This window comes from Amblyraja radiata, unplaced genomic scaffold, assembly GCF_010909765.2.
Source record: "Amblyraja radiata isolate CabotCenter1 unplaced genomic scaffold, sAmbRad1.1.pri scaffold_772_ctg1, whole genome shotgun sequence".
NCBI classification, from domain to species: domain Eukaryota; kingdom Metazoa; phylum Chordata; class Chondrichthyes; order Rajiformes; family Rajidae; genus Amblyraja; species Amblyraja radiata.
In genome coordinates this window covers 29,071-57,060 of record NW_022630781.1, presented here as the reverse complement: position 1 = coordinate 57,060, position 27,990 = coordinate 29,071, and the positions used below count along the sequence as shown (strand labels likewise).

Genomic DNA, 27,990 nt, shown 5'->3' with positions numbered 1-27,990 from the left:
CCTCCCCTCCCCCTCCTCGCCTCCCTCCCTGAAGGAGAGAGGGTGGGGAGGGAGGAGAGTGGGGGGAGGGGGAGAGAGAGGGCCGAATGGTCTACTCCTGCACCTATTGTCTATTGTCTATTGTGTTTGAGGTCAGGGGTGTGTGGGGTCGGGGGTCATGGGCAGTGAGCTGACCTTTCCCGCCTCTTCCTCCAGGAGCGTCAGGACCCAAGCTGGAGGACGCCATGGGACTTCTCCTCTGCGCCTTCATCCTCTACGGGGCCCTCAAGATGTTGCACCAATGGCTCTTCCCCCAAGGTGAGTTCACTATCGTCACGTGCACTGAGGTACAATAGACAATAGGTGCAGGAGGAGGCCATTTGGCCCTTCGGGCCAGCACCACCATCCAATGTGATCATGGCTGATCATCCACAATCAGTACCCCGTTCCTGCCTTCTCCCCATATCCCCTGACTCCGCTATCTTTAAGAGCCCTATCTAGCTCTCCCTTGAAAGCATCCAGAGAACCGGCCTCCACCGCCCTCTGAGGCAGAGAATTCCACAGACTCACCACTCTCTGTGAGAAAAAGTGTTTCCTCGTCTTCGTTCTAAATCACATTGAATGGCGGTGCTGGCTCGAAGGGCCAAATGGCCTGCTCCTGCACCTATTGTCTACACTCCCCCAACATCGGGAACATGTTTCCTGCCTCTAGCATATCCAAACCCTTAACAATCTTATATGTTTCAAAGAGATTCCCCCTCATCCTTCTAAACTCCAGAGTATACAAGCCCAGCCGCTCCATTCTATCAACATATGACAGTCCCGCCATCCTGGGAATTAACCTGGTGAACCTACGCTGCACTCCCTCAATAGCAAGAATGTCCTTCCTCAAATTAGGGGACCAAAACTGCACACAATACACAATGAAACATATAAGATTGTTAAGGGTTCGGACACGCTAGAGGCAGGAAACATGTGCCCGATGTTGGGGGAGTCCGGAACCAGGGGCCACACACAGTTTAAGAATAAGGGGTCGGCCATTTTGAACGGAGATGAGGTGAAAGTTTTTCACACAGAGGGTTGTGTTTTCACCCAGCGCTCAGCCAACCAGGGACTGCTTCCTCCACCATCGTTACTCTTTTGCATGTTTTTCATTCCTTTGATCTGTATCTCTCTACAAGTCCGTTGAAATCCCTCGATTCCCTCTCCCCTGACTCAGTTTGGAGAAGTGTCTCGAACCGAAACATCACCTATCCATGTTCTCCACAGATGCTGCCTGACCCGCTGAGTTACTCCAGCACTCTGTGAAACGTCACCTATCCATGTTCTCCACAGATGCTGCCTGACTCTCTGAGTTACTCCAGCACCCTGTGAAACGTCACCTATCCATGTTCTCCACAGACGCTGCCTGACCCGCTGAGTTACTCCAGCACTCTGTGAAATGTCACCTATCCATGTTCTCCACAGATGCTGCCTGACCCGCTGAGTTACTCCAGCACTCTGTGAAACGTCACCTATCCATGTTCTCCACAGATGCTGCCTGACCCGCTGAGTTACTCCAGCACTCTGTGAAACGTCACCTATCCATGTTCTCCACAGATGCAGCCTGACCCACTGAGTTACTCCAGCGTTTTGTGCCTGTCCACTGTCTGAATTGTCTGCTTTCTCTTCCTCAGTGAACCAGCCCAGAGTGAACTCAGAGGAAGATCTCAAGGTAAGCGATTCACTGTTGTCATTGGGATGGTGAAACTCCAAGACATAGAGACACAGAGACACAGGGTCACAGAGTCACAGAGTCACAGTCACAGAGACAGAGACACAGAGACAGAGACACAGAGACACAGTCACAGAGACACAGTCACAGAGACACAGTCACAGAGACACAGTCACAGAGAGACACAGAGACACAGTCACAGAGACACAGTCATACAGAGACACAGAGTCACAGAGACACAGTCACAGAGACACAGTCATACAGAGACACAGAGACACACAGAAACACTGACAGGGGATCTTATTGAAACATATAACATTGTTAAGGGATTGGACACGCTAGAGGCAGGAAACATGTTCCCGATGTTGGGGGAGTCCAGAACCAGGGGCCACAGTTTAAGAATAAGGGGTAAGCCATTTAGAACGGATACGAGGAAACATTTTTTCTCACAGAGAGTTGTGAGTCTGTGGAATCCTCTGCCTCAGAGGGCGGTGGAGGCCGGTTCTCTGGATACTTTCAAGAGAGAGCTAGATAGGGCTCTTAAAAATAGCGGAGTCAGGGGATATTGGGGAGATATGGGGAGAAGGCAGGAACGGGGTACTGATTGTGGATGATCAGCCATGATCACATTGAATGGCGGTGCTGGCTCGAAGGGCCAAATGGCCTACTCCTGCACCTATTGTCTATTACATGTAATTTGCCGTTTTGGATGCACTGTTACTGCAGACACGGGGTCACAGGGTCACAGTCACAGAGACACGGGGTCACAGGGACACGGGGTCACAGGGACACGGGGTCACAGAGACACGGAGTCACAGAGACACGGGGTCACAAAGACACAGAGACACAGAATCACAGAGACACAGAGTCACAGAGTCACAGAGTCACAGAGTCACAGTCACAGAGACACAGAGACACAGTCACAGAGACACAGAGTCACAGTCACAGAGACACAGAGTCACAGAGACTAAGAGACACACAGAGTCACAGAGACACAGAGTCACAATCACAGAGACACAGAGTGACCGAGTCACAGTCACACAGTCACAGAGACACAGAGACACAGAGTCACAGAGACTAAGAGACACAGTGACAGAGAAACAGAGACACAGAGTCACAGAGACTAAGTGTCACAGAGACTAAGAGACACACAGCGTCACAGAGACATAGTCACAGAGACTAAGAGACACACAGAGACACAGAGACACAGGGTGACAGAGACACAGAGACTAAGGGACACACAGTCACAGAGACACAGTCACAGAGACACAGAGACACAGAGTCACAGAGTCACAGAGTCACATAGTCACAGAGACACATAGACACAGAGTGACAGAGACACAGAAACAGAGTCACAGAGACTAAGAGACACACAGTCACAGAGACACAGGGTGACAGAGACTAAGAGACACACAGAGTCACAGAGAGACACAGTCACAGAGAGACACAGTCACAGAGACACAGTCACAGAGACACACTCACAGAGACACACAGAAACACTGACAGGGGATCTTATTGAAACATATAACATTGTTAAGGGTTTGGACACGCTAGGGGATATTGGGGAGATATGGGGAGAAGGCAGGAATGGGGTACTGATTGTGGATGATCAGCCATGATCACATTGAATGGCGGTGCTGGCTCGAAAGGCCGAATGGTCTACTCCTGCACCTATTGTCACAGTCACATAGACACAGAGTGACAGAGACACAGAGCCACAGAGACAGAGTCACAGAGACTAAGTGTCACAGAGACTAAGAGACACACAGTCACACAGTCACACAGAGTCACACAGAGACACACAGTCACAGAGACACAGAGTCAGAGTCACACAGTCACAGAGACAGTCACAGATTCACAGACACAGAGTCAGTCACAGAGACACAGTCACAGCGTCACAGAGTAACAGAGACAGTCACAGAGACACAGAGTCACAGTCACAGAGACACAGAGACACAGTCACAGAGACACAGAGACACAGAGACACTGTCACAGAGACACAGAGACACAGTCACAGAGTCACAGTCACAGTCACACAGAGACACAGAGATACACAGAGTCACAGTCACAGAGACTAAGAGACACACAGACACCGAGTCACAGAGTCACAGAGTCACAGAGTCACAGAGTCACAGAGACACAGAGACACACAGAGACACAGTCACAGAGTCACAGAGTCACAGAGACACATAGACAGTGACAGAGACACAGAGTCACAGAGACTAAGTGTCACAGAGACTAAGAGACACACAGAGTCACAGAGACACAGAGACTAAGAGACACACAGTCACAGAGACACAGGGTGACAGAGACTAAGAGACACACAGAGTCACAGAGAGACACAGTCACAGAGAGACACAGTCACAGAGACACAGTCACAGAGACACACTCACAGAGACACACAGAAACACTGACAGGGGATCTTATTGAAACATATAACATTGTTAAGGGTTTGGACACGCTAGGGGATATTGGGGAGATATGGGGAGAAGGCAGGAATGGGGTACTGATTGTGGATGATCAGCCATGATCACATTGAATGGCGGTGCTGGCTCGAAGGGCCGAATGGTCTACTCCTGCACCTATTGTCACAGTCACATAGACACAGAGTGACAGAGACACAGAGCCACAGAGACAGAGTCACAGAGACTAAGTGTCACAGAGACTAAGAGACACACAGTCACACAGTCACACAGAGTCACACAGAGACACACAGTCACAGAGACACAGAGTCAGAGTCACACAGTCACAGAGACAGTCACAGATTCACAGACACAGAGTCAGTCACAGAGACACAGTCACAGCGTCACAGAGTAACAGAGACAGTCACAGAGACACAGAGTCACAGTCACAGAGACACAGAGACACAGTCACAGAGACACAGAGACACAGAGACACTGTCACAGAGACACAGAGACACAGTCACAGAGTCACAGTCACAGTCACACAGAGACACAGAGATACACAGAGTCACAGTCACAGAGACTAAGAGACACACAGACACCGAGTCACAGAGTCACAGAGTCACAGAGTCACAGAGTCACAGAGTCACAGAGACACAGAGACACACAGAGACACAGTCACAGAGTCACAGAGTCACAGAGACACATAGACAGTGACAGAGACACAGAGTCACAGAGACTAAGTGTCACAGAGACTAAGAGACACACAGAGTCACAGAGACACAGAGACTAAGAGACACACAGAGTCACAGAGACACAGAGTTACAGAGACTAAGACACACAGTCACAGAGACACACAGTCACACAGTCACACAGAGACACACAGAGACACAGTCACAGGGTCACAGAGACACCGTCATAGTGACTAAGAGACACACAGAGTCACAGAGACACAGGGTGACAGAGACACAGTCACAGAGACTAAGAGACACACAGTCACACAGAGTCACACAGAGACACACAGTCACAGAGACACAGAGACACAGAGACAGTCACAGAGTCACACAGTCACAGAGACAGTCACAGATTCACAGAGACACAGAGTCAGTCACAGAGACACAGTCACAGCGTCACAGTAACAGAGACACAGTCACAGAGACACAGTCACAGAGACACAGTTACAGAGTCACAGAGACAGAGAGACACACAGTCACAGAGACACACAGAGACACAGAGACAGTCACAGAGACACAGTCACAGTCACAGAGTCACAGAGACACCTATACACAGTGACAGAGACACAGAGACACAGTCACGGAGACTAAGAGACACACAGAGACACAGAGTGACAGAGAAACAGAGACACAGAGTCACAGAGTGACAGAGACACAGAGACAGTCACAGAGACTAAGTGTCACAGAGACTAAGAGACACACAGTCACAGAGACACAGAGACTAAGTGTCACAGAGACTAAGAGACACACAGACACAGAGACTAAGAGACACACAGAGTCACAGAGACACAGAGACTAAGTGTCACAGAGTCACACAGAGGCACACAGAGACACAGTCACACAGAGTCACATAGTCACAGTCACAGAGACTAAGAGACACACAGTCACAGAGTCACAGAGACACAGTCACAGAGACACAGTCACAGAGACACAGTCACAGAGACACAGAGTCACAGAGACACAGTCACAGGGACACAGAGTCACAGAGACAGAGACACAGAAACTAAGAGACACGCAGAGTCACAGAGACACAGTCACAGAGTGACAGAGACACAGAGACACAGTCACAGAGACACAGAAACTAAGTGTCACAGAGACTAAGAGACACACAGAGTCACACAGATTCACACAGTCACAGAGACACAGTCACAGAGACACAGAGTCATGGTCACAGAGACACAGAGTCACAGCATCACAGAGTCACAGAGTCACAGAGACACAGTCACAGAGACACAGTCACAGTCACAGGGTCACAGAGACACAGAGTCACAGAGACAGAGTCACAGAGACACAGTCACAGTCACAGAGTCACAGAGACACAGTCACAGTCACAGAGTCGCAGTCATAGAGACACAGAGTCACAGAGACACAGTCACAGAGTCACAGTGTCACAGAGACACATAGTCACAGTCACAGAGACACAGTCACAGAGTCACAGTGTCACAGAGACACAGAGTCACAGAGACACAGTCACAGAGACACAGTCACAGAGACACAGTGTCACAGAGACACATAGTCACAGTCACAGAGACACAGTCACAGAGACACAGCCATAGAGACACAGAGTCATGAGACATAGTCACAGAGACTAAGAGACACACAGAGACACAGAGACACAGGGTGACAGAGACACAGAGACTAAGGGACACACAGACACAGAGTCACAGTCACAGAGACACAGTCACAGAGTCACAGAGTCACAGAGTCACAGAGTCACAGAGTCACAGAGACACAGAGTGACAGAGACACAGAAACAGAGTCACAGAGACTAAGAGACACACAGTCACAGAGACACAGGGTGACAGAGACTAAGAGACACACAGAGTCACAGAGAGACACAGTCACAGAGACACACTCACAGAGACACACAGAAACACTGACAGGGGATCTTATTGAAACATATAACATTGTTAAGGGGTTGGACACGCTAGGGGATATTGGGGAGATATGGGGAGAAGGCAGGAATGGGGTACTGATTGTGGATGATCAGCCATGATCACATTGATTGGCGGTGCTGGCTCGAAGGGCCGAATGGCCTACTCCTGCACCTATTGTCTATTACATGTAATTTGCAGTTTTGCATGCACTGTTATTGCAGACACGGGGTCACAGAGACACAGGGTCACAGAGACATGGAGTCACAGAGTGACAGAGACACAGAGTCACAGAGTCACAGAGAATAAGAGACACAGTCACAGAGACAGTCACAGAGACACAGTCACAGAGACACATAGACACAGAGTGACAGTGACACAGAGTCACAGAGACTAAGTGTCACAGAGACTAAGAGACACACAGAGTCAGAGTCACAGAGACACAGTCACAGAGACACAGAGTCACAGAGACACAGAGACTAAGTGTCACAGAGACTAAGAGACACACAGAGTCAGAGTCACAGAGACACAGTCACAGAGACACAGAGTCACAGAGACACAGAGACTAAGTGTCACAGAGACACACAGAGACACAGTCACACAGTCAGAGACACAGTCACAGAGACAGATTCACAGAGTCACAGAGACACAGTCACAGAGACACAGTCACAGGGACACAGGGACACAGAGACTAAGAGACACACAGAGACACAGGGTGACAGAGACACAGAGTCACAGAGACTAAGAGACACACAGTCACAGAGTCACAGTCACAGAGACACATAGACACAGAGTGACAGACACAGAGCCACAGAGACAGAGTCACAGAGACTAAGTGTCACAGAGACTAAGAGACACACACAGTCACAGAGACACAGAGTGACAGAGACAGTCACAGAGACACAGACACTAAGTGTCACAGAGACTAAGAGACACACAGAGTCACAGAGACACACAGTCACACAGAGACTCATAGAGACAGTCACAGAGACACAGAGTCACAGACACAGTCACACAGAGACACAGAGACTAAGAGACACACCGACACAGAGTCACAGTCGGTCACAGAGACACAGAGTCAGTCACAGACACACAGAGACACAGAGACACAGTGTCACAGAGACACAGAGTCACACAGAGACACAATCACAGAGACACATAGACACAGTGACTGAGACACAGAGCCACAGAGACACAGTCACAGACACAGAGACACAGAGACACAGAGACACAGAGACTAAGTGTCACAGAGACTAAGAGACACACAGAGACACAGAGTCACAGAGACACAGTCGCAGTCACGGAGACAGTCACAGAGACACAGAGTCACAGAGAGACAGAGACACAGAGACACAGTCACATAGTCACAGAGTCACAGAGACTAAGAGACACACAGACACAGACACAGGGTGACAGAGACACAGTCACAGAGACTAAGTGTCACAGAGACTAAGAGACACACAGAGTCACAGAGACACAGAGACACATTCGCAGTCACAGAGACAGTCACAGTCACAGAGACACAGAGTCACAGAGTCACAGAGTCACAGAGTCACAGAGTCACAGAGACACAGAGACACAGAGACACAGAGTGACAGAGACAGAGACACAGTCACAGAGACACAGTCACAGAGACACAGACACTAAGTGTCACAGAGACTAAGAGACACACAGAGTCACAGAGACACAGACACACAGAGACACAGTCACAGAGACACAGTCACAGAGACACAGTCACAGAGACACAGTCACAGAGTCACAGTCACAGAGACACAGTCACAGAGACACAGAGTCACGGTCACAGAGACACAGCGTCACAGAGACACAGACACAGAGACACAGACACAGAGACACAGACTAAGAGACACACAGACACAGAGTCACAGAGTCACAGAGTCACAGAGTCACAGAGTCACAGAGTCACAGAGACACAGAGACACAGAGTCACAGTCACAGAGACACAGAGTCAGAGACACAGAGACTAAGAGACACACAGTCACAGAGACACAGGGTGACAGAGACACAGTCATAGAGACACAGAGTCACAGAGACTAAGAGACACACAGACACAGTCACAGAGTCACAGTCACAGAGGCACAGAGACACAGTGACAGAGACACAGAGTCACAGAGACACAGAGTGACAGAGTGACAGAGTGACAGAGTCACAGAGTCACAGAGTCACAGAGACACAGAGACACAGAGTCACAGAGACACAGAGTGACAGAGACACAGAGTGACAGAGACACAGAGACACAGAGACTAAGTGTCACATAGACTAAGTTTCACAGAGACTAAGAGTCACAGAGTCACAGAGTCACAGAGTCACAGAGTCACAGAGTCACAGAGACACAGAGACACAGAGTGACAGAGACAGAGACACAGTCACAGAGACACAGTCACAGAGACACAGACACTAAGTGTCACAGAGACTAAGAGACACACAGAGTCACAGAGACACAGACACACAGAGACACAGTCACAGAGACACAGTCACAGAGACACAGTCACAGAGACACAGTCACAGAGTCACAGTCACAGAGACACAGTCACAGAGACACAGAGTCACGGTCACAGAGACACAGCGTCACAGAGACACAGACACAGAGACACAGACTAAGAGACACACAGACACAGAGTCACAGAGTCACAGAGTCACAGAGTCACAGAGTCACAGAGGCTAAGAGACACAGAGACACAGAGACACAGAGTCACAGAGTCACAGAGACACAGAGACACAGAGACACAGAGTCACAGTCACAGAGACACAGAGTCAGAGACACAGAGACTAAGAGACACACAGTCACAGAGACACAGGGTGACAGAGACACAGTCATAGAGACACAGAGTCACAGAGACTAAGAGACACACAGACACAGTCACAGAGTCACAGTCACAGAGGCACAGAGACACAGTGACAGAGACACAGAGTCACAGAGACACAGAGTGACAGAGTGACAGAGTGACAGAGTCACAGAGTCACAGAGACACAGAGACACAGAGTCACAGAGACACAGAGTGACAGAGACACAGAGTGACAGAGACACAGAGACACAGAGACTAAGTGTCACATAGACTAAGTTTCACAGAGACTAAGAGACACAGAGACACAGAGTCACAGAGTCACAGAGTCACAGAGTCACAGAGTCACAGAGACACAGTGACACAGTCACAGAGTCACAGCCACAGAGACACAGTCACAGTCACAGAGACACAGAGTCACGGTCACAGAGACACTGCGTCACAGAGACACAGAGACACAGTCACAGAGACACAGAGACAGAGACTAAGAGACACACAGAGACACAGAGTCACAGTCACAGAGTCACAGAGACACAGAGTCACAAAGACACAGTCACAGTCACAGAGACACAGTCACAGAGACACAGAGTCACAGTCACAGATACTAAGAGACAAAGAGACAAAGAGACACAGAGACACAGAGACACAGAGACACAGTCACAGAGTCACAGAGGCACAGAGACACAGTGACAGAGTCACAGAGACACAGAGACACAGAGTCACAGTCACAGAGACACAGAGTGACAGAGACACAGAGTGACAGAGACCCAGAGACACAGAGACTAAGTGTCACATAGACTAAGTTTCACAGAGACTAAGAGACACAGAGTCACAGAGACACAGTGACACAGTCACAGAGTCACAGCCACAGAGACACAGTCACAGTCACAGAGACACAGTCACGGTCACAGAGACACAGCGTCACAGAGACAAAGAGACACAGTCACAGAGACACAGAGACAGAGACTAAGAGACACACAGAGGCACAGAGTCACAGTCACAGAGTCACAGAGTCACAGAGTCACAGAGTCACAGAGACACAGAGTCACAGTCACAGAGACACAGAGACACAGAGACACAGAGACACAGAGTCACAGAGACACAGAGTCACAGAGACACAGAGACACAGAGTCACATATACTAAGAGACAAAGAGACTCAGAGACACAGAGTCACAGAGTGACAGAGTCACAGAGACACAGAGTCACAGAGACTAAGAGACACACAGTCACAGAGACACAGTCACAGAGACACAGAGTCACAGAGACTAAGAGACACACAGACACAGAGACAGTCACAGAGTCACAGAGACACAGAGTCACAGTTGCAGAGTCACAGAGTCAGTCACACAGAGTCACAGTCACAGAGACACAGTGACAGAGACACAGAGTGACAGAGAAACAGAGACACAGAGACTATGTGTCACAGAGACTAAGAGACACACAGAGTCACAGACACACAGAATCACACAGAATCACACAGAGACAGTCACACAGAGTCACAGAGACACAGTCACACAGTCACAGAGACACAGAGACTAAGAGACACACAGACACAGAGTCACAGTCACAGAGATACAGAGACAGAGACTAAGAGACACACAGTCAGAGTCAGAGAGTCAGAGAGTCACAGAGTCACAGAGACACAGTCACAGAGACACAGTCACAGACAGAGTCATAGTCACAGAGACTGAGAGACACACAGAGTCACAGAGTCACAGAGTCACAGAGACAGAGACACAGAGTGACAGAGAAACAGAGTGACAGAGAAACAGAGACACAGAGACTAAGTGTCACAGAGACTAAGAGACACACAGAGACACAGTCACACAGAGTCACAGAGTCACAGTCACAGTCACAGAGACACAGTCACAGAGAGACAGAGACACAGAGTCACAGAGACACAGAGTCAGAGTCACAGTCACATAGTAACAGAGTCACAGAGACGAAGAGACACACAGAGACACAGGGTGACAGAGATACAGAGACAGAGACTAAGAGACACACAGAGTCACAGTCACAGAGTCACAGTCACAGAGTCACAGTCACAGAGTCACAATCACATAGTCACAGAGACAGTCAGAGTCACAGTCACAGAGTCACAGAGACACAGTCACCGTGACACAGAGACTAAGAGAGACACAGTCACAGAGACACAGTCACAGAGTCACAGAGACACAGTCACAGAGACACAGTCAGAGTCACAGAGACACAGAGACTAAGAGACACACAGAGTCACATAGACACAGGGTGACAGAGACACAGTCACAGAGACTAAGAGACACACATAGTCACAGAGACACAGTCACAGAGACACAGAGGCACAGAGACACAGAGGCACAGTCGCGGAGTCACAGAGTTACAGTCACAGAGACACAGAGACACAGAGTGACAGAGACACAGAGACACAGAGACTAAGTGTCACAGAGACTAAGAGACACACAGTCACAGAATCACACAGTCACACAGAGACACGCAGAGACACAGTCACACAGAGTCACAGTCACACAGAGTCACAGTCACAGAGTCACAGAGACACAGAGTCACAGAGACACAGAGACAGAGTCACGTAGTCACAGAGACACAGAGTCACAGAGACACAGAGACAGAGACTAAGAGACACACAGAGTCACAGTGACACAGAGACACAGAGTCACAGTGACACAGAGACTAAGAAACACAGAGACACAGTCACAGAGACACATAGACACAGTGACAGAGACACAGAGCCACAGAGACAGAGTCACAGAGACTAAGTGTCACATAGACTAAGAGACACACAGTCACAGAGACACAGAGTGACAGAGACAGTTACAGAGACACAGAGACTAAGTGTCACAGAGACTAAGAGACACACAGAGTCACAGAGACACAGTCACACAGAGACTCACAGAGACAGTCACAGTCACAGAGACACAGTCACAGAGTCTCAGACACAGTCACACAGAGACACAGACTAAGAGAAACACAGACACAGAGACACAGAGACTAAGAGACACACAGACACAGAGTCACAGAGTCACAGTCACAGAGTCACAGAGACAAAGTCAGTCACAGAGACACAGAGGCACAGAGTCACACAGACACACAGTCACAGAGACACAGTCACAGAGACACATAGACACAGTGACTGAGACACAGAGCCACAGAGACACAGTCACAGAGACACAGAGACACAGAAAGACAGAGACACAGAGACTAAGAGAAACACAGACACAGACACAGGGTGACAGAGACACAGAGTCACTGAGACTAAGTGTCACAGAGACTAAGAGACACACAGAGTCACAGAGACACAGTCACACAGAGACACAGTCACACAGAGACACAGAGACACAGTCACAGAGTCACAGAGACACAGTCACAGAGTCACAGAGACACAGTCACGGTCACAGAGACACAGCGTCACAGAGACACAGAGACTAAGAGACACACAGACACAGTCACAGAGACACAGAGACACAGAGACACAGAGACTAAGTGTCACAGAGACTAAGTGTCACAGAGACTAAGAGACACAGTCACACAGTCACAGTCACAGAGACACAGTCACAGAGACACAGAGACAGAGACTAAGAGACACACAGGGTCAGAGTCACAGAGACACAGAGCCACAGAGACACAGTCACAGAGACACAGAGACACAGAGTGACAGAGACACAGAGACTAAGAGAAACACAGACACAGACACAGGGTGACAGAGACACAGAGTCACTGAGACTAAGTGTCACAGAGACTAAGAGACACACAGAGTCACAGAGACACAGTCACACAGTCACACAGAGACACAGTCACAGAGTCACAGAGTCACAGAGACACAGTCACAGAGTCACAGAGACACAGAGTCACGGTCACAGAGACACAGCGTCACAGAGACACAGAGACTAAGAGACCACAGACACAGAGTCACAGAGTCACAGAGTCACAGAGACACAGAGACACAGAGACACAGATACTAAGTGTCACAGAGACTAAGTGTCACAGAGACTAAGAGACACAGTCACACAGTCACAGTCACAGAGACACAGTCACAGAGACACAGAGACAGAGACTAAGAGACACACAGACACAGAGTCACAGTCACAGAGATACAGAGACAGAGACTAAGAGACACACAGGGTCAGAGTCACAGAGACACAGAGCCACAGAGACACAGTCACAGAGACACAGAGTGACAGAGACACAGAGACTAAGAGAAACACAGACACAGACACAGGGTGACAGAGACACAGAGTCACTGAGACTAAGTGTCACAGAGACTAAGAGACACACAGAGTCACAGAGACACCGTCACACAGAGACACAGTGACACAGAGACACAGTCACAGAGTCACAGAGACACAGTCACAGAGTCACAGAGACACAGAGTCACGGTCACAGAGACACAGCGTCACAGAGACACAGAGACTAAGAGACACACAGACACAGAGTCACAGAGTCACAGAGTCACAGAGACACAGAGACACAGAGACACAGAGACACAGATACTAAGTGTCACAGAGACTAAGTGTCACAGAGACTAAGAGACACAGTCACACAGTCACAGTCACAGAGACACAGTCACAGAGACACAGAGACAGAGACTAAGAGACACACAGACACAGAGTCACAGTCACAGAGATACAGAGACAGAGACTAAGAGACACACAGGGTCAGAGTCACAGAGACACAGAGTCACAGAGACACAGTCACAGAGATACAGTCACAGAGACAGAGTCACAGTCACAGAGACTAAGAGACACACAGAGTCACAGAGACACAGAGACACAGAGACACAGAGACACAGAGACACAGAGACACATAGACACATAGACACAGTGACAGAGACACAGAGCCACAGAGACTAAATGTCACAGATACTAAGAGACACACAGAGACACAGCAACAGAGACACAGAGTGACAGAGAAACAGAGTGACAGAGAAACAGAGACACAGAGACTGAGTGTCACAGAGACTAAGAGACACGCAGAGACACACAGAGACACGCAGAGTCACACAGAGACACACAGAGACACAGTCACACAGAGTCACAGAGACACAGAGACACAGAGTCACAGAGTCACAGTCACAGAGACACAGAGTCACAGAGAGACAGAGACACAGAGACACAGAGTCACAGAGACACAGAGTCACAGTCACATAGTCACAGAGTCACAGAGACTAAGAGAGACACAGAGACACAGGGTGACAGAGAGACAGAGACTAAGAGACACACAGAGTCACAGTCACAGTCACAGTGACACAGAGTCACAGAGTCACAGAGTCACAGAGTCACAGAGACACAGAGACACAGAGACACAGAGACACATTCGCAGAGTCACAGAGACACAGTCACAGAGACTAAGAGACACACAGAGTCACAGAGACACAGAGTGACAGAGACACAGAGTCACAGAGACACAGAGACACATTCGCAGAGTCACAGAGTTACAGTCACAGAGACACAGTCACAGAGACAGTCACAGAGACACAGAGACACAGAGTGACAGAGACACAGAGTGACAGAGAAACAGACACAGAGACACAGAGACTAAGTGTCACAGAGACGAAGAGACACAGTCACAGAGACACACAGTCACACAGAGACACGCTGAGACACGCTGAGACACAGTCACAGAGTCACAGAGACACAGAGTCACAGAGACCGTCACAGAGACACAGAGTGACAGAGACACAAAGTGACAGAGTCACAGAGACACAGTCACAGAGTGACAGAGACAAAGAGATACAGAGACTTAGTGTCACAGAGACTAAGAGACACACAGAGTCACAGAAACACGCAGAGACACAGTCACACAGAGTCACAGTCACAGTCACAGAGTCACAGAGTCACAGAGACACAGAGACAGAGTCACAGTGTCACAGAGTCACATAGTCACAGAGACACAGAGTCACAGAGACACAGAGACAGAGACTAAGAGACACAGTCACAGAGACACATAGACACAGAGTGACAGAGACACAGAGCGACAGAGACAGTCACAGACACAGAGACTAAGTGTCACAGAGACTAAGAGACACACAGAGACACACAGTCACACAGAGACTCACAGAGACACAGTCACAGACACAGTCACAGAGACACAGAGACTAAGAGACACACAGACACAGAGTCACAGAGTCACAGAGACACAGAGTAAGTCACAGAGACACAGTGTCACAGAGACACACAGACACACAGTCACAGAGACACAGAGTCACAGTCACAGAGACACAGTCACAGAGACACATAGACACAGTGACTGACACAGAGCCACAGAGACACAGTCACAGAGACACAGAGACACATAGTGACAGAGACACAGTCACAGAGACTAAGTGTCACAGAGCCTAAGTGTCACAGAGACTAAGAGACACACAGAGTCACAGAGACACAGTCACAGAGACACAGTCACAGAGACACAGAGTGACAGAGACACAGAGTGACAGAGACACAGAGTGACAGAGACACAGAGTGACAGAGACTATGTGTCACAGAGTCTAAGTGACACACAGAGACACAGAGTCACAGAGACACAGTCGCAGTCACAGAGACAGAGTCACAGTCACAGAGACACAGAGTCACAGAGAGACAGAGACACAGTCACATAGTCACAGTCACAGAGACTAAGAGACACACAGACACAGACACAGTGTGAATGAGACACAGAGTCACAGAGACTAAGTGTCACAGAGACTTGGAGACACACAGAGTCACAGAGACACAGTCACAGAGAAACAGAGACACAGTCACAGATACTAAGTGTCACAGAGACTAAGAGACACACAGAGTCACAGAGACACACAGTCACACAGAAACACAGTCACACAGAAACACAGTCACACAGAGACACAGTCACAGAGACAGTCACAGAGACACAGCGTCACAGAGTCACAGTCACAGAGTCACAGAGTCACAGATACTAAGAGACGCAGAGTCACAGAGTCACAGAGTCACAGAGTCACAGAGTCACAGATACTAAGAGACTAAGAGACAGAGTCACAGAGTCACAGAGTCACAGAGTCACAGAGTCACAGAGTCACAGAGTCACAGATACTAAGAGACGCAGAGTCACAGAGTCACAGAGACAGAGTCACAGAGTCACAGAGTCACAGAGTCACAGAGACAGAGAGTCACTGTCCCAGAGTCACAGAGACACAGAGACTAAGAGACACACAGTCACAGAGACACAGAGACACATGGTGACAGAGACACAGTCACAGAGACACAGAGTCACAGAGACTAAGAGACACACAGACACAGAGTCACAGTCACAGAGACACAGAGACTAAGTGTCACAGAGACTAAGTGTCACAGAGACTAAGAGACACAGAGTCACAGAGACACAGAGACACAGAGACACAGAGACACAGAGACACAGAGACACAGAGTCACAGAGTCACAGAGTCACAGTCACAGTCGCAGTCACAGAGTCACAGAGTCACAGAGAAACAGAGACACAGAGACACAGAGACTGTAAAGGAGTGATATCTGACACACTGTAACCTTTACTGAGAGTTTAATATATAGCACATGGCACACGTCCCAGAATTGACTGCATCCAGCCTTCAGGCGTACTGGGACCTAGTGGGAGGAACAAAGGGAGGATACTACAGTTATACTAATATGACGGGGCGTGGTTAGTGGTGATGAGGTAACTACATTATAGGTTGCATGCATAACCCATCTACATCCTTCCCCTTACAATTTAAACAAGTTACAACAATGGCAGGTTTGTTATACAGAACCTGCAAAGCTAAGCAAACTCTCCGTATCGAGCCGGAGGTTTTACAATCCGACCCGAGCGAGTGCGCACAGCACCCTCACCCTCCCCACCCGAAAGAATAGGAGGAGGGACAGGAACAGAAACAGGGGGGAGAGAAGGTGGGTGGAGAACCCAGCTTGGAGGGGGAACGGAGAGGCACAGGTGAGTCAGGTGAAACAGAAGGGGTAGAATGAGCAGAAGTGGGAGAAAGAGAAGACCTTGCAGGGGACAACAGAGCCTGAGGAGCAAAACCGGGAGGAGCAGGGGGGGGGTACCCGAGGCAAAAGGACCGACCGTGGCATGCAGTGAGCAGAGGGTACGTTAGTGGAGGAAGGCTCGACACGCGTCACAGAGACACACAGAATCACACAGAGACAGTCACACAGAGTCACAGAGACACAGTCACACAGAGACACAGTCACAGAGACACAGAGACAGAGACTAAGAGACACACAGAGTCAGAGACTAAGAGACACACAGAGTCAGAGACACAGAGTCACAGACACAGAGTCACAGAGACACATAGACACAGAGACACAGTCACAGAGACTAAGTGTCACAGAGACTAAGAGACACACAGTCACAGTCACACAGAGACACAGTCACAGAGACACAGAGACAGAGACTAAGAGACACACAGAGTCAGAGACTAAGAGACACACAGAGTCAGAGACACAGAGTCACAGAGACACAGAGACACAGAGACTAAGAGACACACAGACACAGTCACAGAGACACAGTCACAGAGACACACAGACACAGAGTCACAGAGACACAGTCACAGAGTCACAGTGACACAGAGACTAAGAGACACACAGTCACAGAGTCACAGAGACTAAGAGACACACAGACACAGAGACTAAGAGACACACAGACACAGAGACACAGAGTCACAGTCACAGAGACACAGTCACAGAGACACAGTCACAGAGACACAGTCACAGAGACACAGTCACAGTCACAGAGACTAAGAGACACACAGAGTCACAGAGACACAGAGACACAGGGTGACAGAGACACAGTCACAGAGACTAAGAGACACACAGACACAGAGTCACAGAGACACAGAGTCACAGAGACACACAGTCACAGAGACTAAGTGTCACAGAGACTAAGAGACACACAGTCACAAAGACACAGTCACAGAGACACAGTCACAGAGACACAAAGTCACAGAGACACAGAGTCACAGTCGCAGAGACACAGAGTCACAGTGACAGAGACACAGAGTGACAGAGAAACAGAGACACAGAGACTAAGTGTCACAGAGACTAAGTGACACACAGTCACAGAGACATAGAGACTGAGTGTCACAGAGTCACTCAGAGACACAGAGTCTCACAGAGACACAGAGACACAGTCACACAGTCACACAGTCACAGAGTCACGGTCACAGAGACACAGCGTCACAGAGAAACAGAGACACAGAGTGACAGAGAAACAGAGACACAGAGTGACAGAGACACAGATACTAAGAGACTAAGAGACACAGAGTCACAGAGTCACAGAGACACAGAGTCACAGAGACACAGAGTCACAGAGACACAGTCACAGAGTCACAGAGTCACAGAGTCACAGAGATACAGAGTCACAGTCCCAGAGTCACAGAGACTAAGAGACACACAGTCACATAGACACAGAGACACATGGTGACAGAGACACAGTCACAGAGACACAGAGTCACAGAGACTAAGAGACACACAGACACAGAGTCACAGTCACAGAGCCACAGAGCCACAGAGACACAGAGACACAGAGACTAAGTGCCACAGAGACTAAGTGCCACAGAGACTAAGAGACACACAGTCACAGAGACTAAGAGACACACAGACACAGAGTCACAGAGACTAAGAGACACACAGACACAGTGTCACAGAGACACAGTGTCACAGAGACACAGAGTCACAGTCACAGAGACACAGTCACAGAGACAGTCACAGAGACACAGTCACAGAGACACAGTCACAGTCACAGAGTCACAGAGACTAAGAGACACACAGACACAGTGTCACAGAGACACAGAGTCACAGTCACAGAGACACAGTCACAGAGACACAGTCACAGAGACACAGTCACAGAGACACAGTCACAGACACACAGTCACAGAGACACAGTCACAGTCACAGAGTCACAGAGTCACAGAGACACAGAGTCACAGAGTCACAGAGTCACAGTCACAGTCACAGATACTAAGAGACGCAGAGTCACAGAGTCACAGAGTCACAGAGTCACAGAGTCACAGAGTCACAGAGACAGAGACACAGAGTCACTGTCCCAGAGTCACAGAGACACAGAGACTAAGAGACACACAGTCACAGAGACACAGAGACACATGGTGACAGAGACACAGTCACAGAGACACAGAGTCACAGAGACTAAGAGACACACAGACACAGAGTCACAGAGTCACAGTCACAGAGACACAGAGACTAAGTGTCACAGAGACTGTGTCACAGAGACTAAGAGACACAGAGTCACAGAGACACAGAGTCAGAGACACAGAGTGACAGAGTCACAGAGTCACAGAGTCACAGAGTCACAGAGTCACAGAGTCACAGTCACAGAGTCACAGAGTCACAGAGTGACAGAGACACAGAGACACAGAGACTGTAAAGGAGTGATATCTGACACACTGTAACCTTTACTGAGAGTTTAATATATAGCACATGGCACACGTCCCAGCATTGACTGCATCCAGCCTTCAGGCGTACTGGGACCTAGTGGGAGGAACAAAGGGAGGATACTACAGTTATACTAATATGATGGGGCGTGGTTAGTGGTGATGAGGTAACTACATTATAGGTTGCATGCATAACCCATCTACATCCTTCCCCTTACAATTTAAACAAGTTACAACAATGGCAGGTTGGTTATACAGTACCTGCAAAGCTAAGCAAACTCTCCGTATCGAGCCGGAGGTTTTACAATCCGACCCGAGCGAGTGCGCACAGCACCCTCACCCTCCCCACCCAAAAGAATAGGAGGAGGGACAGGAACAGAAACAGGAGGGGGAGAGAAGGTGGGTGGAGAACCCAGCTTGGAGGGGGAACGGAGAGGCACAGGTGAGCCAGGTGAAACAGAAGGGGTAGAATGAGCAGAAGTGGGAGAGAGAGAAGACCTTGCAGGGGACAACAGAGCCTGAGGAGCAAAACCGGGAGGAGCAGGGGGGGGGTACCCGAGGCAAAAGGACCGACCGTGGCATGCAGGGAGCAGAGGGTAAGTTAGTGGAGGAAGGCTCGACACGCGTCACAGAGACACACAGAATCACACAGAGACAGTCACACAGTCACAGAGACACAGAGACACAGTCACAGAGACACAGAGACACAGAGACACAGTCACAGAGACACAGTCACAGTCACAGAGACGCAGAGTCACACAGACACACTGACAGAGACACAGAGTCAGAGTCACAGAGACACAGTCACAGAGACCCATAGACACAGTGACTGAGACACAGAGCCACAGAGACACAGTCACAGAGACACAGAGTGACAGAGACACAGTCACAGAGACTAAGTGTCACAGAGACTATGTGTCACAGAGACTAAGAGACACACAGAGTCACAGTCAGTCAGAGTCACAGAGACACAGTCACAGAGACACAGAGACACAGTCGCAGAGTCACAGAGACACAGAGACACAGTCGCAGAGTCACAGAGACACAGAGTCACAGTCACAGAGACACAGAGTCACAGACACAGAGACACAGAGACTAAGTGTCACAGATACTAAGAGACACACAGAGACACAGAGTCACAGAGACACAGTCGCAGTCACAGAGACAGTCACAGTCACAGAGACACAGAGTCGCAGAGAGACAGAGACACAGACACACAGTCACATAGTCACAGTCACAGAGACTAAGAGACACACAGACACAGACACAGGGTGACAGAGACACAGAGTCACAGAGACTAAGTGTCACAGAGACTAAGAGACACACAGAGTGACAGAGACACAGAGACACAGAGACAGTCACAGAGTCACAGAGAAACAGGGACACAGTCACAGAGACACAGAGACTAAGTGTCACAGAGACTAAGATACACACAGAGTCACAGAGACACAGTCACACAGAGACACAGTCACAGAGACACAGAGTCACAGAGACAGTCACAGAGTCACAGACACAGACACAGCGTCACAGAGACACAGAGAAAGAGACTAAGAGACACAGAGTCACAGAGACACAGTCACAGAGTCACAGATACTTAGAGACACAGAGTCACAGTCCCAGAGTCACAGAGACACAGAGACTAAGAGACACAGTCACAGAGACACAGAGACTAAGAGACACACAGACACAGTCACAGAGTCACAGAGTCACAGAGTCACAGAGTCACAGAGTCACAGAGACACAGAGACACAGAGACACAGAGACACAGAGCCACAGAGACACAGAGACTAATTGTCACAGAGACTAAGTGTCACAGAGACTAAGAGACACAGAGTCACAGAGACGCAGAGTGACAGAGACGCAGAGTGACAGAGACGCAGAGTGACAGAGTCGCAGAGTGACAGAGTCGCAGAGTCGCAGAGTCGCAGAGTCGCAGAGTCGCAGAGTCGCAGAGTCGCAGAGACACAGAGTGACAGAGACACAGAGTGACAGAGAAACAGAGACACAGAGATTAAGTGTCACAGAGACTAAGAGACACGCAGAGTCACAGAGACACACAGAATCACACAGACAGTCACACAGAGTCACAGAGACACAGTCACACAGTCACAGTCACAGAGACACAGACTAAGAGACACACAGACACAGAGTCACAGTCACAGAGATACAGAGACAGAGACTAAGAGACACACAGAGTCAGTCACAGTCACAGAGTCACAGAGACACAGAGTCACAGAGTCACAGAGACACAGAGTCACAGAGACACAGAGTCACAGAGACACAGTCACAGAGACACAGAGTCACAGAGACACAGAGCCACAGAGACTAAGTGTCACAGAGACTAAGAGACACACAGAGACACAGTCACAGAGTGACAGAGACACAGAGACACAGTGACAGAGACACAGAGACACAGAGTGACAGAGAAACAGAGTGACAGAGAAACAGAGACACAGACTAAGTGTCACAGAGACTAAGAGACACGCAGAGTCACAGAGACACACAGACACAGGGTGACAGAGATACAGAGACAGAGACTAAGAGACACACAGAGTCACAGTCACACAGAGTCACAGAGACACAGTCACAGAGACACAGAGACACAGAGACGCAGAGACACAGAGTCACAGAGACAGAGTCACAGTCACATAGTCACAGAGTCACAGAGACTAAGACACACAGAGACACAGAGACACAGGGTGACATAGATACAGAGACAGAGACTAAGAGACACACAGTCACAGTCACAGTCACATAGACACAGAGACACAGTCACAGAGACACTGTCAGAGTCACAGAGACTAAGAGACACACAGTCACATAGACACAGGGTGACAGAGACACAGTCACAGAGACTAAGAGACACAGTGACAGAGTCACAGAGACACAGACACAGTCGCAGAGTCACAGAGTTACAGTCACAGAGACACAGAGTCACAGAGACAGTCACAGAGACACAGAGTGACAGAAAAACAGAAACACAGAGACACAGAGACTAAGTGTCACAGAGACTGAGAGACACAGTCACAGAGACACACAGAGACACGCTGAGACACAGCCACACAGTCACAGAGTCACAGAGACAGTCACAGAGACACAGAGTGACAGAGACACAGTCACAGAGTGACAGAGACACAGAGACACAGAGACTAAGTGTCACAGAGACTAAGAGACATACAGTCACAGAGACACAGAGACACAGAGACACAGAGACAGAGTCACAGAGACACAGTGTCACAGAGTCACATAGTCACATAGTCACAGAGACACAGAGACACAGAGACAGAGACTAAGAGACACACAGAGTCACAGAGTCACAGAGTCACAGAGACACATAGACACAGTGACAGAGACACAGAGCCACAGAGACACAGTCACAGTCACAGAGACTAAAGAGACGCACAGAGTCACAGAGTCACAGAGTCACAGAGTCACAGAGTCACAGAGACACATAGACACAGTGACAGAGACACAGAGCCACAGAGACTAAGTGTCACAGAGACTAAGAAACACAGAGACACAGTCGCAGAGTCACAGTCACAGAGTCACAGTCACAGAGACACAGAGTGACAGAGACACAGAGTGACAGAGACACAGAGTGACATAGGAACAGAGACACAGAGTCACAGAGACACAGAGACTAAGTGTCACAGAGACTAAGAGACACACAGAGTCACACAGAGTCACACAGAGTCACACAGAGTCACACAGAGTCACACAGAGTCACAGAGTCACAGAGTCACAGAGACACCGGGACACAGAGACGCACAGACACAGAGACACAGTCACAGAGACACAGTCACAGAGACACACAGTCACAGAGACACAGTCACAGAGACACAGAGACACAGAGACACACAGAAACACTGACAGGGGATCTTATTGAAACATATAAGATTATTAAGGGTTTGGACACGCTAGAGGCAGGAAACATGTTCCCGATGTTGGGGGAGTCCAGAACCAGGGGGCACAGTTTAAGAATAAGGGATAAGCCATTTAGAACGGAGACAAGGATACACTTTTTCACCGAGAGAGTTGTGAGTCTGTGGAATCCTCTGCCTCGGAGGGCGGTGGAGGCCGGTTCTCTGGATGCTTTCAAGAGAGAGCTAGATAGGGCTCTTAAAAATAGCGGAGTCAGGGGATATGGGGAGAAGGCAGGAACGGGGTACTGATTGGGGATGGTCAGCCATGATCACATTGAATGGCGGTGCTGGCTGGAAGGGCTGAATGGCCTCCTCCTGCACCCGTTGTCTATTGTCTATTGCATGCAATTCGCAGCCTCAGCGCGGCACAGTGGCGCAGGGTCAGAGTTGCTGCCTTACAGAGGGATGGGGGGAAGGGAGAGAGGGAAGGGGAGAATGGAGAAAGGGGGGGGGGGTGGAGGGGGAGGTTAGGGAAACATGGAGAAAGGATTTGAGAGAGAGAGAGGGGGAAGGGGAGAATAGAGAGCAAGGGGGGATGGAGGGAGGAAGAAGAGAGGGAGGGGGATGCAGAGGGATTGAGAGAGGGAAAGGGAGAATGGAGAGCGGGAAGGGAGGGAGTGGGAGAGAAGGAGCGAGGGGAGGGGAGAGGATGGAGGGAAGGTGAGAGGGAGGCAGCGGAGGGGGAGAAGACAGTGATTGCCTTGTCTAAACCTGTTCTCCATCATTTGTCTTCCAGATGAAAAACTAACCCTGTGAACTGCGGCCATAAGGCAGGGGTAGGTATACCCTGAGGGGAGGGGGGGGGGAGGGGGGAGGGGGGATAGGGAGGGGGGAGGGGGGGAGGGAGGTGTCCGCACCATCTCCACTTCCTGAGAGTGGCTCTTGTACATCCCGTCGCCTGCACATTGGTAGATCAGCCCATCATCTCCTCCCTACCAATGGCCATCAGTAGACCAAGCAATGGTGGGTTTGATCGGGTCAGGCGGAGACAAAACACTAGAGTAACTCAGCGGGTCAGGCAGCATCTGTGGAGAACATGGATAGGTGACATTTCACAGAGTGCTGGAGTAACTCAGCAGGTCAGGCAGCATCAATTGGAGGAGCAGCACCTCATATTTTCTCTTGGGCAGCTGACACCCCAGCGGTATGAACATTGACTTCACTAACATCAAGTGAAACCTTGCTCTCCCTCTCTCTCCATCCCCTCCCCCTTGCAGGAGGAGACCATTCGGCCCTTCGAGCCAGCACCGCCATCCAATGTGATCATGGCTGATCATCCCCAATCAGTACCCCGTTCCTGCCTTCTCCCCATATCCCCTGACTCCGCTATCTTTAAGAGCCCTATCTAGCTCTCTCTTGAAAATATCCAGAGAACCTGCCTCCACCGACCTCTGAGGCAGAGAATTCCACAGACTCACAACTCTCTGGGTGAAAAAGTGTTTCCTCGTCTCCGTTCTAAATGGCTTACCCCTTATTCTTAAACTGTGTGGCCCCTGGTTCTGGACTCCCCCAACATCGGGAACATGTTTCCTGCCTCCAGCGTGTCCAAGCCCTTAACAATCGTATATGTTTCAATGAGATGCCCTCTCATCCTTCGAATTCAGTTTAAAAAGATGTACAAAAACACTTGTTTTAACGTATATTGGGATGAGGATAGGTGATTGTGATGGGATATTTGTTATACTGATTGTATTGGGAAGGATGATTATCGGGTGATGGGTTGTATATATGACTAAGATATTGGTATAGTATTTGAGGGTTTTTTCTTTTTCTTTTTTTCTTTTTTGTATGGCTTTGTAAATATTTGATTAGTGTATAAATGTAAATAATTTGGTGTACATATAGTAGCTGGTGTACATATGGTGTACATATAGCTGCTAAATGTGTATAAGATAATTACAAGCAGTTGAATAAGGGGTGGGAATTAATAAGCTTTGTCTTCTTCCTGCTCCTTTTCGGACACATACGATTCCATTTATTTATAGATATTGTTTATGACACTTTATAAATATTCTTGTTTTGTTTTTTGGATGCTGTTTCACACTTGCTTTATATTCTTTTATTCTGTTCGAAATAAATAATAAAATAAATAAAATAAATAAAAATAAACTCCAGAGTATACAAGCCCAGCCGCTCCATTCTCTCAGCATATGACAGTCCCGCCATCCCGGGAATTAACCTGGTGAACCTACGCTGGGCTCCCTCAATAGCAAGAATGCCCTTCCTCAAATTAGGAGACCAAAACTGCACACAATACGCCAGGTGTGGTCTCACTAGGGCCCTGTACAACTGCAAAAGGACCTCTTTGCTCCCATATTCGATTCCTCTTGTTATAAAGGCCAACATGCCATTCGCTTTCTTCACTGCCTGCTGTACCTGCATGCTTACTTTCATAGACTGATGAACAAGGACCCCCAGATCCCGTTGTACTTCCCCTTTTCCCAACATGACGCCATTTAGATAGTAATCTGCCTTCCTGTTTTTGCCACCAAAGTGGATACCCTCACATTTATTGCATCTGCCATGCATCTGCCCACCCCCCCCAACCTGTCCAAGTCACCCTGCATTCTCATAGCATCCTCCTCACAGTTCACACTGCCACCCAGCTTTGTGTCATCTGCAAATTTGCAAATGTTACTTTGAATCCCTTCATCCAAATCATTGATGTATATTGTAAATAGCTGCGGTCCCAACACCGAGCCTTGCGGTACCCCACTAGTCATTGCCTGCCATTCTGAAAGGGACCCGTTAATCCCTACTCTTTGTTTCCTGTCTGCCAACCACTTCTCTATCCATGTCAGCACTCTACCCCCAATACCATGTGCCCTAATTTTGGCCACTAATCTCCTATGTGGGACCTTATCAAATGCAATCTGAAACTCCAGGTACACTACATCCACTGGCTCTCCCTTGTCCATTTTCCCAGTTACATCCTCAAATCATTCCAGAAGATTAGTCAAACATGATTTCCCCTGCGTAAATCCATGCGGACTCGGACCGATCCTGTTACTGCTATCCAAATGTGCCGCTATTTCATCTTTTATAATTGACTCCAGCAGCTTCCCCACCACCGATGTCAGGCTAACTGGTCTATAATACCCTGTTTTCTCTCTCCCGCCTTTCTTAAAGAGTGGGATAACATTAGCTACCCTCCAATCCACAGGAACTGATCCTGAGTCTATCGAACATTGGAAAATTATCACCAATGCATCCACGATTTCTAGAGCCACTTCCTTAAGTACCCTGGGATGCAGACCATCAGGCCCTGGGGATTTATCAGCCTTCAGTCCCATCAGTCTATCCAACACCATTTCCTGCCTAATGTGGATTTCCTTCAGTTCCTCCGTCACCCCAGATCCTCTGGCCACTACTATATCAGGAATGTTTCCTCCCACACTCCACAGACGTGCAGGTTTGCAGGTTAAATGGCTTTGTGTAAATGTAAAACATGTCCCCAGTGGGTGTAGGATGGTGTTGATGTGCGTGGATGGTCGGCACGGACCCGGTGGACCGAAGGGCCTGTTTCTGCGCTGTATCTCAAAACTAAATCTAAACTAAAAAAAGATTCACCACCTCTGACTAAAGAAATTCCTTCATAGAAACGTAGAAAATAGGTGCAGGAGTAGGCCATTTGGCCCTTCGAGCCTGCACCGCCATTCAATATGATCATGGCTGATCATCCAACTCAGTATCCTGTACCTGCCTTCTCTCCGTACCCCCTGATCCCTTTAGCCACAAGGGCCACATCTAACTCCCTCTTAAATATAGCCAATGAACTGTGGCCTCAACTACCTTCTGTGGCAGAGAATTCCTTTGTGAAAGAATGTCCTTTAGTTCAGAGGCTGTGACCTCTTGTCCTCGACTCTCCCACTTTCCCGCCCACACGCAAACCTACACATAAAAAAACACCAGTGGAATAATAACAATAGTCTTGTGTGGTTCAGAACATATTTGAGTTTGTGGTGACTGAATTGTTTTTTCCAGATCCTCGTTCGTGACATCTTTGCTAATCACGTCTATGGAAAGGAGACTCGACCCTTCTCCTGTTACCTGTTGGACCCCCACCCCCCCCCCCCCCCCCCCATGCTTCAAGACCGGGTGATGGATGGTGCTGAGTGTGGGCTTCTATCGAGTTGTATACAATTATTTTCAGCGAGTGCACTGATACTGATTAAACTGCGTCTGCGTTTGTTTCTACC

General features: G+C 49.0%; 1 long non-coding RNA gene across 1 annotated transcript; it reads left to right on the top strand.

Moving 5' to 3' along the window:
- Positions 1–164: 164 nt before the first annotated feature.
- LOC116970339 lies at positions 165–27,990 on the top strand. The gene is made up of 4 exons (XR_004411108.1): positions 165–297; positions 1,656–1,693; positions 24,528–24,567; positions 27,776–27,990. It is a non-coding gene; the product is annotated as an uncharacterized LOC116970339 (long non-coding RNA).